This window comes from Haemaphysalis longicornis, unplaced genomic scaffold, assembly GCF_048455015.1.
Source record: "Haemaphysalis longicornis isolate Haplotype H1 unplaced genomic scaffold, Haemaphysalis longicornis Haplotype H1 scaffold_5, whole genome shotgun sequence".
Classification (NCBI taxonomy): domain Eukaryota; kingdom Metazoa; phylum Arthropoda; class Arachnida; order Ixodida; family Ixodidae; genus Haemaphysalis; species Haemaphysalis longicornis.
The window spans coordinates 143000715-143014175 of NW_027526385.1; the positions used below are offsets into that span (position 1 = coordinate 143000715).

The following is a 13461-nucleotide window of genomic DNA, read 5'->3' on the forward strand; positions in this document are numbered from 1 at the left end:
CCAAGACGAGTAGCATATGTTGGAACAGTGAGGAGCGTAAGACCGATGTCTTGTCATTACACGCGTCCTTTTTTAATGTCCTTAACATGACCCCGGGCTGTATGAGGAGAGTTGAAGTCCGTAACAATAATCAGTATGTTACGCTGTGCAATACCAAGGGACTGTGGAAATTCGCAAAAAAAATGTTGACAGCTTGGGCTACTGTAAAGTTTAAGAATAAAGAACCTCTGTCCTCCTTGTTTCTTGTGAGATATGACTTTGGGGAGGACGCATTCAATATTCTCTTTAGTAAGGGTATGATGGATGACCGGTATGTTACGTTTTACGAGCGTGGTTACCCAATGATGAACTTTATAGAATGGACGGTAACTATATGCGACATATCCCCATAATTTCTCAGGATTAGCCGCCTCTTGCAAAGCAATTACATCTGTTTGGTTAGGTGCGGTGGCATTCAGATGCTGTTGTAAGACACCGCGTTTAGGTTTGTACCCTCCACAATCCTATCGCCAGATTTGTACTGAATTTAGGATGTTCTCCGCTGCATTCTTGGTGCCGGGGTATCCTGTGGTTTCTGATTGTGACTTGCGGATGGCCCGTGGTATGGCTTGGTTTTATTCCGGCCGCCGCCTGATGCGCAGCCCCTAATCACGTGGCTGTTTCTTGGGCGAGAATCTTCGTGTTAAGGTTAATATGTTGCTTCGTGGGCGTCTTGGGAAGTGTGTTCATCATGGCTTCGAGCTTATACAAGTGGTTATCCGAATCGTCAGCCAAGTGTACCAGAGATTCGGCTTGCTAAAGGGTAGCAACAGGTGCTGCGGCTTTGAGTTTGGCACGCGAGGCGGCCTCGCATGTGGATGCCATTGCTATTACCATAGGCTGAGAAAGAGCAGGTGTGGTGACTGGTGTGGAGGTGGCTGTCACGTCTATGAGGGAGGCGTCTGGTGTCCTGGCGCAAAGGCGAGCGTTTTCTTGTCTGAGTTGATTGTCTTGAGACAATGTCTCTAGCATTTGGCTTAGTTGCGGGAGTTCAGCTTTGATCGTAGTGAGCTGTTTATGTACTATGTGGCTAGACGGGGGCTGCTTCATGGAAGATTGGGGGACCTGATTTGCACAGCTTACGTTAGCATTCTACTTGCTTCCGTTCGCCTAAGGGGACCTTCTGGGCAATTTTTCCTGTGCTTGTAGAGTGTATCTTAGAGCAGGATCGTCGTCCATTGAACGAGGCCACATTAGACGAGGCATCTTCCTTTATCTTCCTGCACTTTAGACGTTGAATTCTCCCGAACGGGTAGGCAGGGGAATTGGACGTCCCTCACTAGAAATCCGGCGCCTGGTGGTGCCATAGTACAGTCGCGAGTACTTTCACTGGAATGCACGGACACGTGGCGACGGTTAGCCCACTAGCAATGGCGTTGTATGAAGGAGGTCATGTAGCGTTGGCGCCACGGTCGGTCCCCGGTTAAGTGGTCCGTGCAACACAGAGCACAGCTGGGTGAGCAGGCATGATCGGGGGCGCATTGCTTGTAATGCACATTTTACAGTACTCACTGGAGGGATGCGGGCCGACGTCCGCCAGGTTTCCGTCCTTGCCGAAGGCCTTGCACACTTCGTGCTCGTTTTTTCGTGAATGAAGCAGCCCTATTAAGCACCGCTGTAATATACATAGAAAGAATTCGTGGGCCGACAAAAACGATGAAGGCTGAGTTTCGTCTTCCGCATGCGTCGAGCTTGAAGGACTGTAAGGTTCTTGGAGTGGACCAGGCTGCGGGTGATGTTGTTTGCTGTATCGTAGAAGCGAATGTTTTAATCACCCATTTAATGGTGTTGTCCCTGGGGGAGTGTGCTGCGGCAGTGTGGCAAACGTCTCGACATTGCAAACTGCGAATGCGGTTGTACAGTTCTGCGTGAGTTCGACAAGGGGTACTGATTATGACGAGGTCACATTAGACAAGGACACAACGAGGTCACATTAGACATTACTGATCATGCTAAGGGAAGGAACGAAGAATATGGTCTATCCCGGTACTTTCTGTTATCCCTGCCGCCCTAAGTACAGTGTCTCGAAAGAGGCCCTCACTAATTTTCTATACGTCGAGCCCGTTGCGGGAGCGAAGAACAACCTTGATGTCTTCCTGCGGCAAGCGTGGCTGTCTCGGTTGTTGGCCGGTCCGGCACTGTCGGGGAACCTCGGGCAAGTGGTTCTCTAGCGCAGGCGCCTCTTCTTTGGTGCATACTGTGTGGCTAGGCCCAACTGCGTCAACGCGCGCTCTCTCCGCTGCCGGTGACTGGGTAGCCAACCGGCATCATTGTCGTAGTCCTCCGGTGAAATGTCTCCCCTTAGCACTGCAACACCCATCGCGGTGTCCAGTGGGTGGGCGAGTTTAAGTTGTAGATCAGATGTTCCGGGAGAAAAGGGGCTTCGGTGAAGGCTGACGAGCCGGGTGCAGCCATTCGCGTACGCTCTCGGCCTGCGCAAAGTCGCTGACGGTCTGTTAGGCTTAACCTCTACTTATCGGATAAGAGGGAGGTATGCCACCTCGGGAGACCCGTAGCGCTCGTGATGGTCGACCGTAGTCCTCGCCGGTGGTAGGCGATATGCTCAATCCGACGGTGATGGTCCCAATTATTCGGTGAATGAATTTACGGCTCTGCAAAGTTGTACAGACAGAGTGCTTAGAAGGGGTGTTCGCTCGTCTGCATCTCGTCCTCCTAGCGCCAGTGGTGCCCATTCAAACCACGCCTCCAAAACGCATGCCCGAACTTGCTTCGTCCTCGTTGTCACATGCAGCGAGAGGTTCTGCTCAACTGAACTGTAATATGACGCCCTCTTCTGGGTTGCACACCACGAAACAGTGCACGTGGATTTAAATCGACACAGTTCGCAAGAACACCCACCATATTGTAAATACCTCCACCACTCAATGTGTTTTAACCACTCGGTGATGTCGGGGATAGGCAATACTTCACTCGAAATCTTCACATACAAAAAGTGGTGAGCCCGATTTTCTGAGGAAATCCTGCATTTGAAGGGATCCTCGAGAATGCGGTGATCGCTATTTCGAAAAGGAGCGAAAGCCATTTAAAGGCGAGGTTATTGCAATTTTTGTTCGAAAATAAAGCTTCGCCTAAAAGGTACGTTTTAATAACTTTATTTTTGGTTAACGAATTATACGGGCATTTTAAGCGAGTCTAATTTCTGTTATTAAGCGTTGCACAAGAATGGCACAATCGGGGCAGGGGGGCACAACTACACAGAACTGTTTCCTGGTCTGGCCACACTGCACACAACCTCTGACAGCAGACGATAAGTCTCTTTTCTTTAGTGTATGTTGCTCAGCGCGTAACATCACGTCCCCTTTTTTGTTTATCTTATTGATTACCAAGAGTTCTTGCGTCCCCTTCCGAACGAGCGCCAAGACTGGAAAGGAGTTAAGGCGTGCGGCGTTTTTTTTTTTCACGTGGGACAAGCGCAAATCATCTGCTGCCATCACCGACACAATGAGCACTTATTTGTTTTCTACAGCTCGCACCACTATCAACAGCTCAATTGCGGCATAATCTTCTAATTACGAAATGTTGAGCGCGTAATATAATGCAATCACGGCAAACCTGGGCAAAATGTCCCCAGTTAGCCGTACTCAAGCGAAAGTTAGCAGGGCAGCTGGACGAAACAAGCACTTGGAGAGGGCTGGGGCCTTGCAGCGCAGTCGGATTGAAAAAAAAATGAAGAAAAGAAAACAGATCTTTAACGTGCGCCAAAATCTCGAATACACAGCCATTTTTGCTTTCGTCTTCATCGGAAAAGCCACCGCGGTGTCCGGAATCGAACAAGCGTCCCTGTGCTCACCAGCACAGCGCCTTAGCCACGGAGATAACGCGGTGGGTTCGATCCGACAGAAGTTCGCACAGACATCCTAGAACTCATCCGCCGTCCCAAGAAACATAAGGAGTATTTGAAATACGCGCGAGGTTACGAGCCCCCGCACTAGGCTCCGCCACAAGGCTCCGACAAAACGTATGAACTGAAAGAGCTCCAGCACAGTCGCTTAAGTAAAGCGGTACCGGGACAGAAAATCCCCCTCGCTCACGTTCTCGAGGAAATTCAGCCGGTCCCTCCTGCGCGGAAATCCTCTAATTCTTTATGTGGCTCCTAAAAACGGAATAGATGCTCCACAAACTGGGCAAGAGAGGTGCGTAAGCTGATCCACTCTAGTTGAGAGGAGCGTAGGCAGCCATTTTGAAGTAGTACTGGGGGGCTGTCTCAATGTAGCACAGGCGATACTTTCTTGGGTCTCGACTGTAGGCTTAATTTGAGGAGGGACTCAGCATACGGCGGTAATATTTTACTTCACATTTTTCTTTAAAAACTGTGATGTGCTTGATTTGATCTTATTTCTCTATTCTTTCCTGCGCTGCATAAGGCGAAAACACCTCATGTGAAGGCAGAGGGTGCGTTTCTTTGGTCCTGGGCCATAGATATGACATTTGGTCCGTGCACGGACCTGATTTTAAGGCCCGCCTTCGCCCGAGTTTGTTTATGAAGCCCTTTCCGACTCCGCAACTGCAAGACAAGAAGCTCGGGAGCACCGGCACACCGCAAGGGTCCGTGATTTCGCCGCTACTGTTCAACTTGGTAATGATAGGAGTGGCCGACAGGCTCGCGAAAGTGGGGGTCCGGCACACCATCTACGCCGACGGCATAACGATCTGGACGACCGGCGACAGCGAATTCCAGATCGAAGCCAAGCTGCAGGAGGCCATCAACGCCATCCAAGACCATCTCGACGGCTTCGGCCTCGTCTGCTTGTCAAGCAAGTCTGAGCTCCTGATAATACCACCACGAAGAGGCAACACCAAAAACAGTCAGCGGCGAGAGGACGAGAAGATGAAGATGGTAACGTGATCCGGGCAGACGATCCCCGAGGTCAGCAAGATCAGAGTCCTGGGCATGGTCATCGAGAAGCACAAAAAAAAAACGGCGAAACCGCCGAACGCCTCACCGCCAAGGCGGCCGACGCGATGCGTCTCGTCAGGAGAATCACGTCCCGCAAAGCCGGCATGAAAGAGGACAGCCTGATCAGGCTCGTCCTCTCCTTCGTCGTTAGCCACATCGCGTACGTAGCGGCCTACCACAACTGGCTGCAACACAAACGGAACAAGATCAACGCCATCATCCGAAAAGCATACAAGTCGGTGCTCGGCTTCTTCGAGTCCACAAACATTCCCCGATTATTGAAGCTAGGAGTACACAATACGCTTGAAGAGATTGCGGAGGCGCAACGAACGGCTCAGCTCGAGCGCCGGTCAACAACAAAGGCCTGGAGGAAGATACTCGAAGACTTGGGTCTTGGACGTCAGGACGAGGAGAATGCCAATACTCTCCATCCACGACGACATCCGGAGCAAGATCAGGGTAGACCCCTTACCGAAAAACATGAACCCGGAATACAACAAGGGAAAAAGAAATGCGAGAGCCAAGGCCCTCATCGACCTACACGCCAATGACGGACACGCGCGGTATGTGGACGCGGCCGAATATCAACGAAAGGCTTTCGCCACAGCTGTCATCGAAGCGTCCACGGGTGCCGTAAGGACGGCGCAAGTGGTTCCCGGCGCATGCGGGCGAGTGCGCGTCGGCGAGAAACGCGATCCACAACGAGATGGCACACGTGGTGGCACGAGCTCTAACCAACCGCGCCCCCGCGTGGTTCGGGGCCAAAGACCTTATGACGGACTACGGCAAGATCACGAAGTCCTACCGTCTGGCTCGCACAGCTCTCCCACCCCCGCACCCGGGGCTGAGCCGGGCTGAGGCCGTACTTCTAAGACAGCTACAGACCGGGTCGCTACCCACCCCGGCCTTGATGCATCGAATGTATCCAGAAGCGTACCCGACCGACAGGTGCAAGGTGCGCCGTAGGGAGACGGCCGACCACCACCATATCCAGTGGGACTGCTCAAAACAATCGGAGGAAGCGGAATCGAGAACCATCCCGCCGCGGCTGGAAGAAGCCGCGAAGAGCTACGACCGCGTACATCAACTCTGGGCCGTCCAACAGGTCCTGAGGGCGCTCGAAAGGCACGAGACTCGCGAGCCGTCAACGGCGAGCGGATGGCTCGGACAGAGCAACGGCTTACGCCTAAGACGACGGCGGGCCCGCGTCAGGGCGCACAAAAATGCCTATCTGCAGGCACAAGTAAAGTTTGCTCTGATAAAATCCAATCCTAATGTGAGTCCATCGCGTACATGTCCGGTGCCCGCCGTTCAATCGCAGGTCCGGCACCGGTGAATAAATATATTTTGATTCCTATGAATGACCCGCATGAGCGTGACCGGACCACAGCGCAAACAATCAAGGAAATTTGTTTGTTTTATCTATTTGCTATAAAAGAGTTTTAGCATAGTGGCTACTACAGTACACACGACGTTAGGGTCGTCGGGTACCGTGACCCGACAGCGCATGCGCTTGCGGGTTAGGCGAGGGGGGCCACCCCACAGTTGAATGAATGCGCAGACTCGGGTAAGTTAGCAGCCCGTGAGCCGTAATGAACGCGCGCATGCCCCGTCGCATGGCGGTGCCCTCCGACCCTCGCATAGCTAACGGTAGGTGCTATGCTAAAACTATCTATTAAAGACATCCTTGCCAATGATGTCCCATGCGGAAATTTTCTCCTATCGGTGAAAATTTCTGACTGTAACTTAGGCAAAAAAAAACAAAATCTCTAATTGATAGAGAAAATTTTTTAAATATGGGGTAAACAGGAAAGATATAGTGTGTAAAGTGAACCTCGCATCATTTATTAGTGCTTTCCTAAAAAAACAGTTATTAAAGGCATATATGAAGTCATGTTCTCGCAATCCACTGGCATCAAAGACGGCCTCAAATCTAGTTCATAAAACAGGAGGGAGCATACAGGAAAGAATACCCGATGTGAAAAAAAAACTACTACGCGTGTAGCGGCGGCGACAGAACACCTGAAGCCTATTCGCATTTATTCCTCCACAATGTACAAACAATTATTTCGGCTGCGCCTTAGTCCGCGTGCTGTCAACAGGAGATGGCGCCAGCAGTACCCGCGCTGAGCAAAAACATCCTCAATTACCAACAATGTCGTGTTCTTTTCATGCAGGCAATTTGAACTCAGGGCTTTAGCATGCAAAGTAAGCAAAATGCAAAATACATAGTTTAAGGCTGCTGAGCGGCAGATGTAGTGTTATTAGTTCACGCTGAAAATCTCATTCTCTGAAGTGCGCCTGTGGCCAGAAGGCTAGTTTCGAAAATCAAGAAGCGTGAAGGGGGTCATGATACCAAGATAGACTTTCGGTAATTCAATTCTATGCATGAAGTTAGAGGATATGGGTTGGCCCTCCTTCGAGGCAACGGAGGCGAAGAGCAACATAAAATTTCAGGATAGACTGCGTAACATGGACGAGGAAAAATGAACCGCAAGAGTGCTTAGGAAACTGCATAGAAGAGCATGGACACGCGGTGGAGACGGAGTACAGCTGACCAAGCGGTGCGGAAATTCGGTAGGTGAAGGTCGGTATGCACAACAGTTAAAAAGCAGTTAAAGCAGCAGAGACGACAAATTGGGTACAGAGAATGGAAGTGGAAAAAGCTGGAGACCTATAGAACAGAGAAATTGGAAATCAGGAATGAGGGTTTCTATGGCAATACGCGAGGCAGTGCATTGCTCTTTGAAGCATGGGCTCGGTGCCTGGTAACATGGGCATACGCGCATAAACTGTGGACGAAACGAAATGCTGTGGCTGTGATCGGGAAACCGTACAGCATATCATACTCTGCACAGAGATAAGACCACGGCACGACGATGAGGAAACGATGTAGATGAAGGTTTTGGGATTTGTTGTGAGGGGGAGCGTCAACTTCAGTGCAAGAGAGTCGAGGAAGAGGCGGCTGTAGTGGTGGTGGAACAAAAGTAGAGAAAATGGTGGCGCGTGGGAAGAGTAATATCTCGAATTAGAATTTAGAACAAAGGTGAGGAAGTAAACAGGTGTGCAAGAGCAGAAAGGGGGGGGGGCAGCGAGGGAAGTTTAAAACCAGGTGGGCAAACCCATTAGGTTAGTTAAAGGCAGGGCAAAAAAGTAGAATAACGCAGGTAAAACAGTTGGTTACAACCGACATCCCGATACAAAGCAAAGACTTCTAATCATATCATCAACTGAACAGGAAACCAAGCAACGATTTACCAGCTGAATATGGGGCTGCCGTGAAATTTGTTGGGAATTCTTTAAAACCTTCGGGGGAAATTCTAAAAATCAGGAATTTCTGACCACAGAAATTGGACTTTTCACCTCAGTACAAAACAGCACTGACCCTTGTGTTACCGCTGGTATGATAATGTATCATTTGCGGTGATAATTGTCGAACAGCCGTGAGAGAGGAATGGCTTGAAGAGCACTTTTTACGCCGTTTATTTTTACTGAGGCGAAAGAAACTGATTGTTTTTGTGGAAACAAAAAACTTAAGGCCTACTCCTTTTGGCTAAGATATAGGAGGAGGCTGCGTTTTGCCGTTGCACCGGTAACTTGAGCTTGCATAAAAAGCCGCGGCGCATTTATTCCATCACGTTCGCGTGTGCTACAAGCTAGGCCTTAGGCGCTCTAAGGCATGGTTCTGAGTTCCGCCGAGGCCCATGGCTTCAAGCCCGAGTCCGCCATGGACCCGTGCCCGCGGCTTTGAACCCGCCCCCAGGCAAATACCCACGCAGAAACGCTGCGACCACGCTTTTGGTTCAGTCTGGGCTCATTCAGTGCTCTACTGTGACAGGCGCCAAGCTACCGGCGCTATGTCTTTAGTTCAAATTATGCGAGCAGAACACATCCTCGCGTTCGTAGTCACTGGCTTTGTTATACATTGAATTCCGTGAGACATGGCCGTACCAAATTTAACAGTTCGAATTATCGGTAACTGTGTACTGTATGTTCAAATTAACGAACTTTCACTGTATCTACTTGAACAAATCGGTAATTTTTTATTATTCAGCTTGTTATTCTCTTATATTTGAAATATACGCCATTGTAGTGAACTATCAACACTGCATTTTCAAACGCTACATTTTATACATTTTCACATCTCAGCGGATGAATGCGCTATTCCGGTGTATGTATAATCAACGCGGCTCAGAATCTTTACATAAAAAGAAGGAAATACACACTCAAACCTTACCAGAATATTCAGTATTTCAACACTCATAAGAGCGTAGTGCACCACAAGCAGAGAATGCCAAGCCTTGCTTTCGAAGATTGAGCGCAACCAAAGAAGATTCGGCTTCAATACGCGCGTTTTTAATAGGCAAGATAAAATGTGTCGGTTCTTTGACACTTAAACTGGAGTCACCTTTTGTACACTGAAGGAAGTGCACTCACAAATTCGCATACTGAATATATCTATACAACACTTACCTTCCCTTAAGACAGCCTGCAAAAACAACAAACGACAAAAATGAACATCACGTACACAATGGTTGCCTTTCAATGAAATTCACTGCTTTCAGAACATCGTAAAACCCCCAACTGACAAAAAAATGTATTTTGCCGAATACCTTTTGAAATGTGTCTGAATCCTAACATCCACCCACTCGATTAAAGCAATTTCCCTCACACGCCGGGTCAACCACAAGGTCCAATTCAAAGAAGCAGTAATTGACGCTATTTAATGTTGCTATGATCAGTCTACCAAATCAGGTTTCACAGGCTCAGAACTTTTATTTTGCGATCTACGCTGAGGGTATTGCGTGTGGTCGACCGAATGTTCCCAGAAGGGACAAGCGCGCACAATGCAGACTGGCTTCCCCACTGCCCTCAGAAACATGCCATAAAATTTCCACGTTCTGAGCACTGCACTGGAGCCGAAAGTCAAGTTGAAAGCGCCTGCATGGTTCCAACTGAACATTTGTGCTCACCAAAAACAGCTAAGGTAGAACGCAAACATTTTCGTTTTTCATATAAACAGACCATCAGTTGCACCATATGGTGCGGGAATGTACGATTAGAAAAGCCCGTTCAAAATTGACATTAAGGCATTCGTTACGTGTCAGAATAAGTTCACCGTGGAATGATACACACTCGGAAATGTTCCTGTACTGCTAATAAATATTATCCTACAGGAGGCGCTTGGTTACAGGAAACGGCTCGAACTCATGCAGGATTGATACTACCACCAAACAATTGTGAGACGTTGGTCTACAAAGTAGGTTACGTACCATTGACCAGTTGTATCTCATAAGCTGTCAGAAATAGCCATCACTCGCACTTTCGCACACAATCAGACTATGTCGCTCATTCCACGCAATTCAATCGAAACCTAAAAAGCATGTAAACGAGAAAGAACCAGGTTTGTACGCGAGAATCATCCGGTTTTCATTGAAATGCTCTGTAATTATACTCCATTAGTTTTGTGATGGCCAAACACAACGCGTTGTAATAGGCACCTCAGACGCACAGTCCCAGCAGATGTCACAGAGGATATAAGACGGCGTCAATGCGTAATTAAACAGAACAAACATTCGGTGCATTCAACATGTGGCATGTGAAAAAGGAGGGCAACAATCTAAGAGTTTGCAGATGGAAAAAGTAGTAACGTTGGAGGGTGAGGCTGGAAACAATCCTCTTTTGATATTTTCAAAAAAGTAACCGGATACGTCGCACTTTTCACTCCTGCATCCCAGAAAAAAAATTCTAAATGCGCACCTGTACATGCTAAAATTAACTTTCGAAATTTTCTATTCCTATGTCTATCTGTTCGAGGTGGGCGTTGATGTGACAACTCCGCCATTTTTACTTCGTAAAGGATGCACTTTCCAAAATTACTTCGTTTCTTTAAAGGAACGTTAATACAAAATATCCAATCGGTTTTTCGACGTTCTGACCGTAGAATTTGTAACCAAATGTTATTATATATGTCAACCCGCTAAATGTATTTAATGAATCCGTAAAAGAGGAAAGTCACCCCGAGAGCTGCTTTCTCTTGTCTGAAGTTTGTTAAAGGAACATATTGTTAGCATGTGTGTAGGTCCCGCTGAACTCATTCAATAAGAATCTTGTCAGTGATTCCTGCTGCAAGTTTGTGAATACTCTGGGGCAGCACAGGGCCACAACTAACTGTAATAAGCGGACTCCTTGAATAGCATCCGTGCGAACTACTATGCATGCCCCGGGCTGTTATGATATTCCCGTTATAGCAAGCAGAGCCTCTATAATGGCTACAAGTTCCGCGCAGAACGTTTATGGAGGTTCTGGCACCCTAAATCTGGATGCCTTGCTGAGGGCTGGATTGCTAGTACAATGGATTGCAGTGATAATTACAGTATCTTGAATACTGGCGTCGGGATTTACATGGCAGAGCAAGGTGGAATGTGGCTATCCATCTCGGCAATGCGTTGATGAAGGGTCGACACCGAAATGTTGTAATCTGGGCGACGAAGGTTAATTGGAGTATTACCACTCAATTGCAGGAACTTCCACGAGCGAAGTACTCGCTGTGGTAGGGCTGGTGGAGTATGAGAGACTAAGTCAACCATTATGCTCACGTAGAACCACACAGTGCAGCCTTCAATTTCTGATATTCACGATGTTGATGAACAATTTCATCCAACGTGTTCAGTTGCGCTTTTTTCTGGAGAGAAACTATCGGGGTGATGCGTACGGCCACAGTAATTGCTCTAATTGCCTCCCCGTTAATTGCTTCCAGTCGATACCACGGTGTTGACTTCAAACGCTGGAACTGAGCAGAGTTCAACAAGCGCTGTTGTAAAACTTTTCTCAGTATTTGTCATGCCACGCATCAGCTCGCACCACCAGCTTTTGGGGAAACACGGAATTCTAGTGATAGCGTTTGAGCAGCTTGGTGTTTATCCTGTGCAAGCCAAGGTGGCGCCATTTCGGACTCGTTATAATCAACCCCAGTACTTTGCCTGTGGGGCTCTCTTACACTGGTTTTCCATCCAGTTGAAGGCGGATAGGACAAGCAGCAAGCTTTTGCCGGCCCCAGCGGTTGGCAACGGATGTGTATGTTGTTTCACTCGTTGAAAGCTGAAGGCCCAGTGAAAGACAAAGGCTGCGGGGACATTTAGGGCTGATATCAGGAAAATCGATTGAGTTTCCTTGTCATGGTGAGTGCTGCACACAGTAATGTTTCGGCATAAATAAGAAATTTCACATCCGGTATAATATTAAGGCGCCTTGCTAGTGCAATCAGCGCCATAAAAAACAAGGTCCGAACTAATACCGATCCTTGGGGCACACCACGTGCAGGAAGAAAGAACACAACTTCTCTGGGAAGGTGTATGGCAAATGTCTTGTCTGGATAGAATGACTGGGTAAATTGCCGTACCTGCACTGGAAGTTGGAGCATATCAATTGAGTCCAAGATGGTAACGTGACTGATGTCGTACGCTTTTTGGGGGCGCATTGCTAGGAAGGTCCGATCCCCAAGACTGCAGGTTGACGACATGATTGATGCTGCTAAACCGCTAAGCCCATCCCCCGTGCCAAGTGTTGGGCGAAAGCCGATTTATGTGGGGTGGTAATACCCACAGGTTAATACCCATGCTTTAATACCACGACCAACGAGTGGCTAGCATTTTCTCTACAACCTTCCAAACCGTAGCCGTAAGTGATATTGGGCGAAGGTTTCCTAGTACCATCGCTGGCTTCCCAGGTTTTGGTGTAGGAACGAAATGTGCTGCTTTCCCGCTGCCAGGGACAACTCTGAGAAGCTATACTTCATTCATTGAATCGAGGAGCTGCGCGAGCACATCATTGCTTAAATTCTTGAAGGCTTTGTAAGGAACAGCGTCTGGCTCAGTTCTAGTGTTTTTATCACAGTCTATTCCCGAAATAAATTCCGCCATCGCAAAAGCCATGCCAATACCTTCGATGTCAGAAGGCAATGGAGGCTTCTCCACATGGGCATCGAAGAATCTTGGGCAAGGCAAGAAATTTCGGACACGTGTCGCATCATAGCATGAAAAACAACGCTCTGGCTGCTTCCTTACGAAATTTTCGATACATTCCCTAGGGGCACATCAAGCAAGGGCAGCCGGATCCGGAGGGCGCTGTCAAGGTTCCATCGCCCGGAATATTCGCCAGAGAGAGGCATTGGAGATCTAACAGGAAAACCCTTCCCGCCATCTGCATCATACACGGCGTGATAGGTCCTTTTCGTTTCGGCGTGAGTTTACTGTTTGGAACTGCAAGCGCTCGTGGGCGTGTGGGCATGGAGGGTCACGAGTGGTTGCCAGGTCGGCGTGCCTGCCAGCAGGCTGCAAAGTAAGGAGGCCGCAATCACGCGCTGGCTAATTGACGTCACGCATGTGGTAGTAGTGACACCATTCAGTGCACTTCGTATCCTGTAGAAAAAGGTAAGTGGCTGCGTCCACAGACGGGGCACCCAGCTTAGACGGGAAACTGTCCCAACTCACTTTACAGCATTG

General features: G+C 48.6%; 1 long non-coding RNA gene across 1 annotated transcript in view; it reads right to left on the reverse strand.

Annotated features, from left to right (window-relative positions):
* LOC144139419 (uncharacterized) overlaps window positions 1–13461 on the reverse strand; it is a 54831-nt gene that overhangs the window by 18087 nt on the left and 23283 nt on the right. The window contains exon 3 of the long non-coding RNA XR_013316202.1: window positions 9431–9446. This is a non-coding gene — a long non-coding RNA (uncharacterized LOC144139419). The remainder of the gene's footprint in view (window positions 1–9430; window positions 9447–13461) is intronic.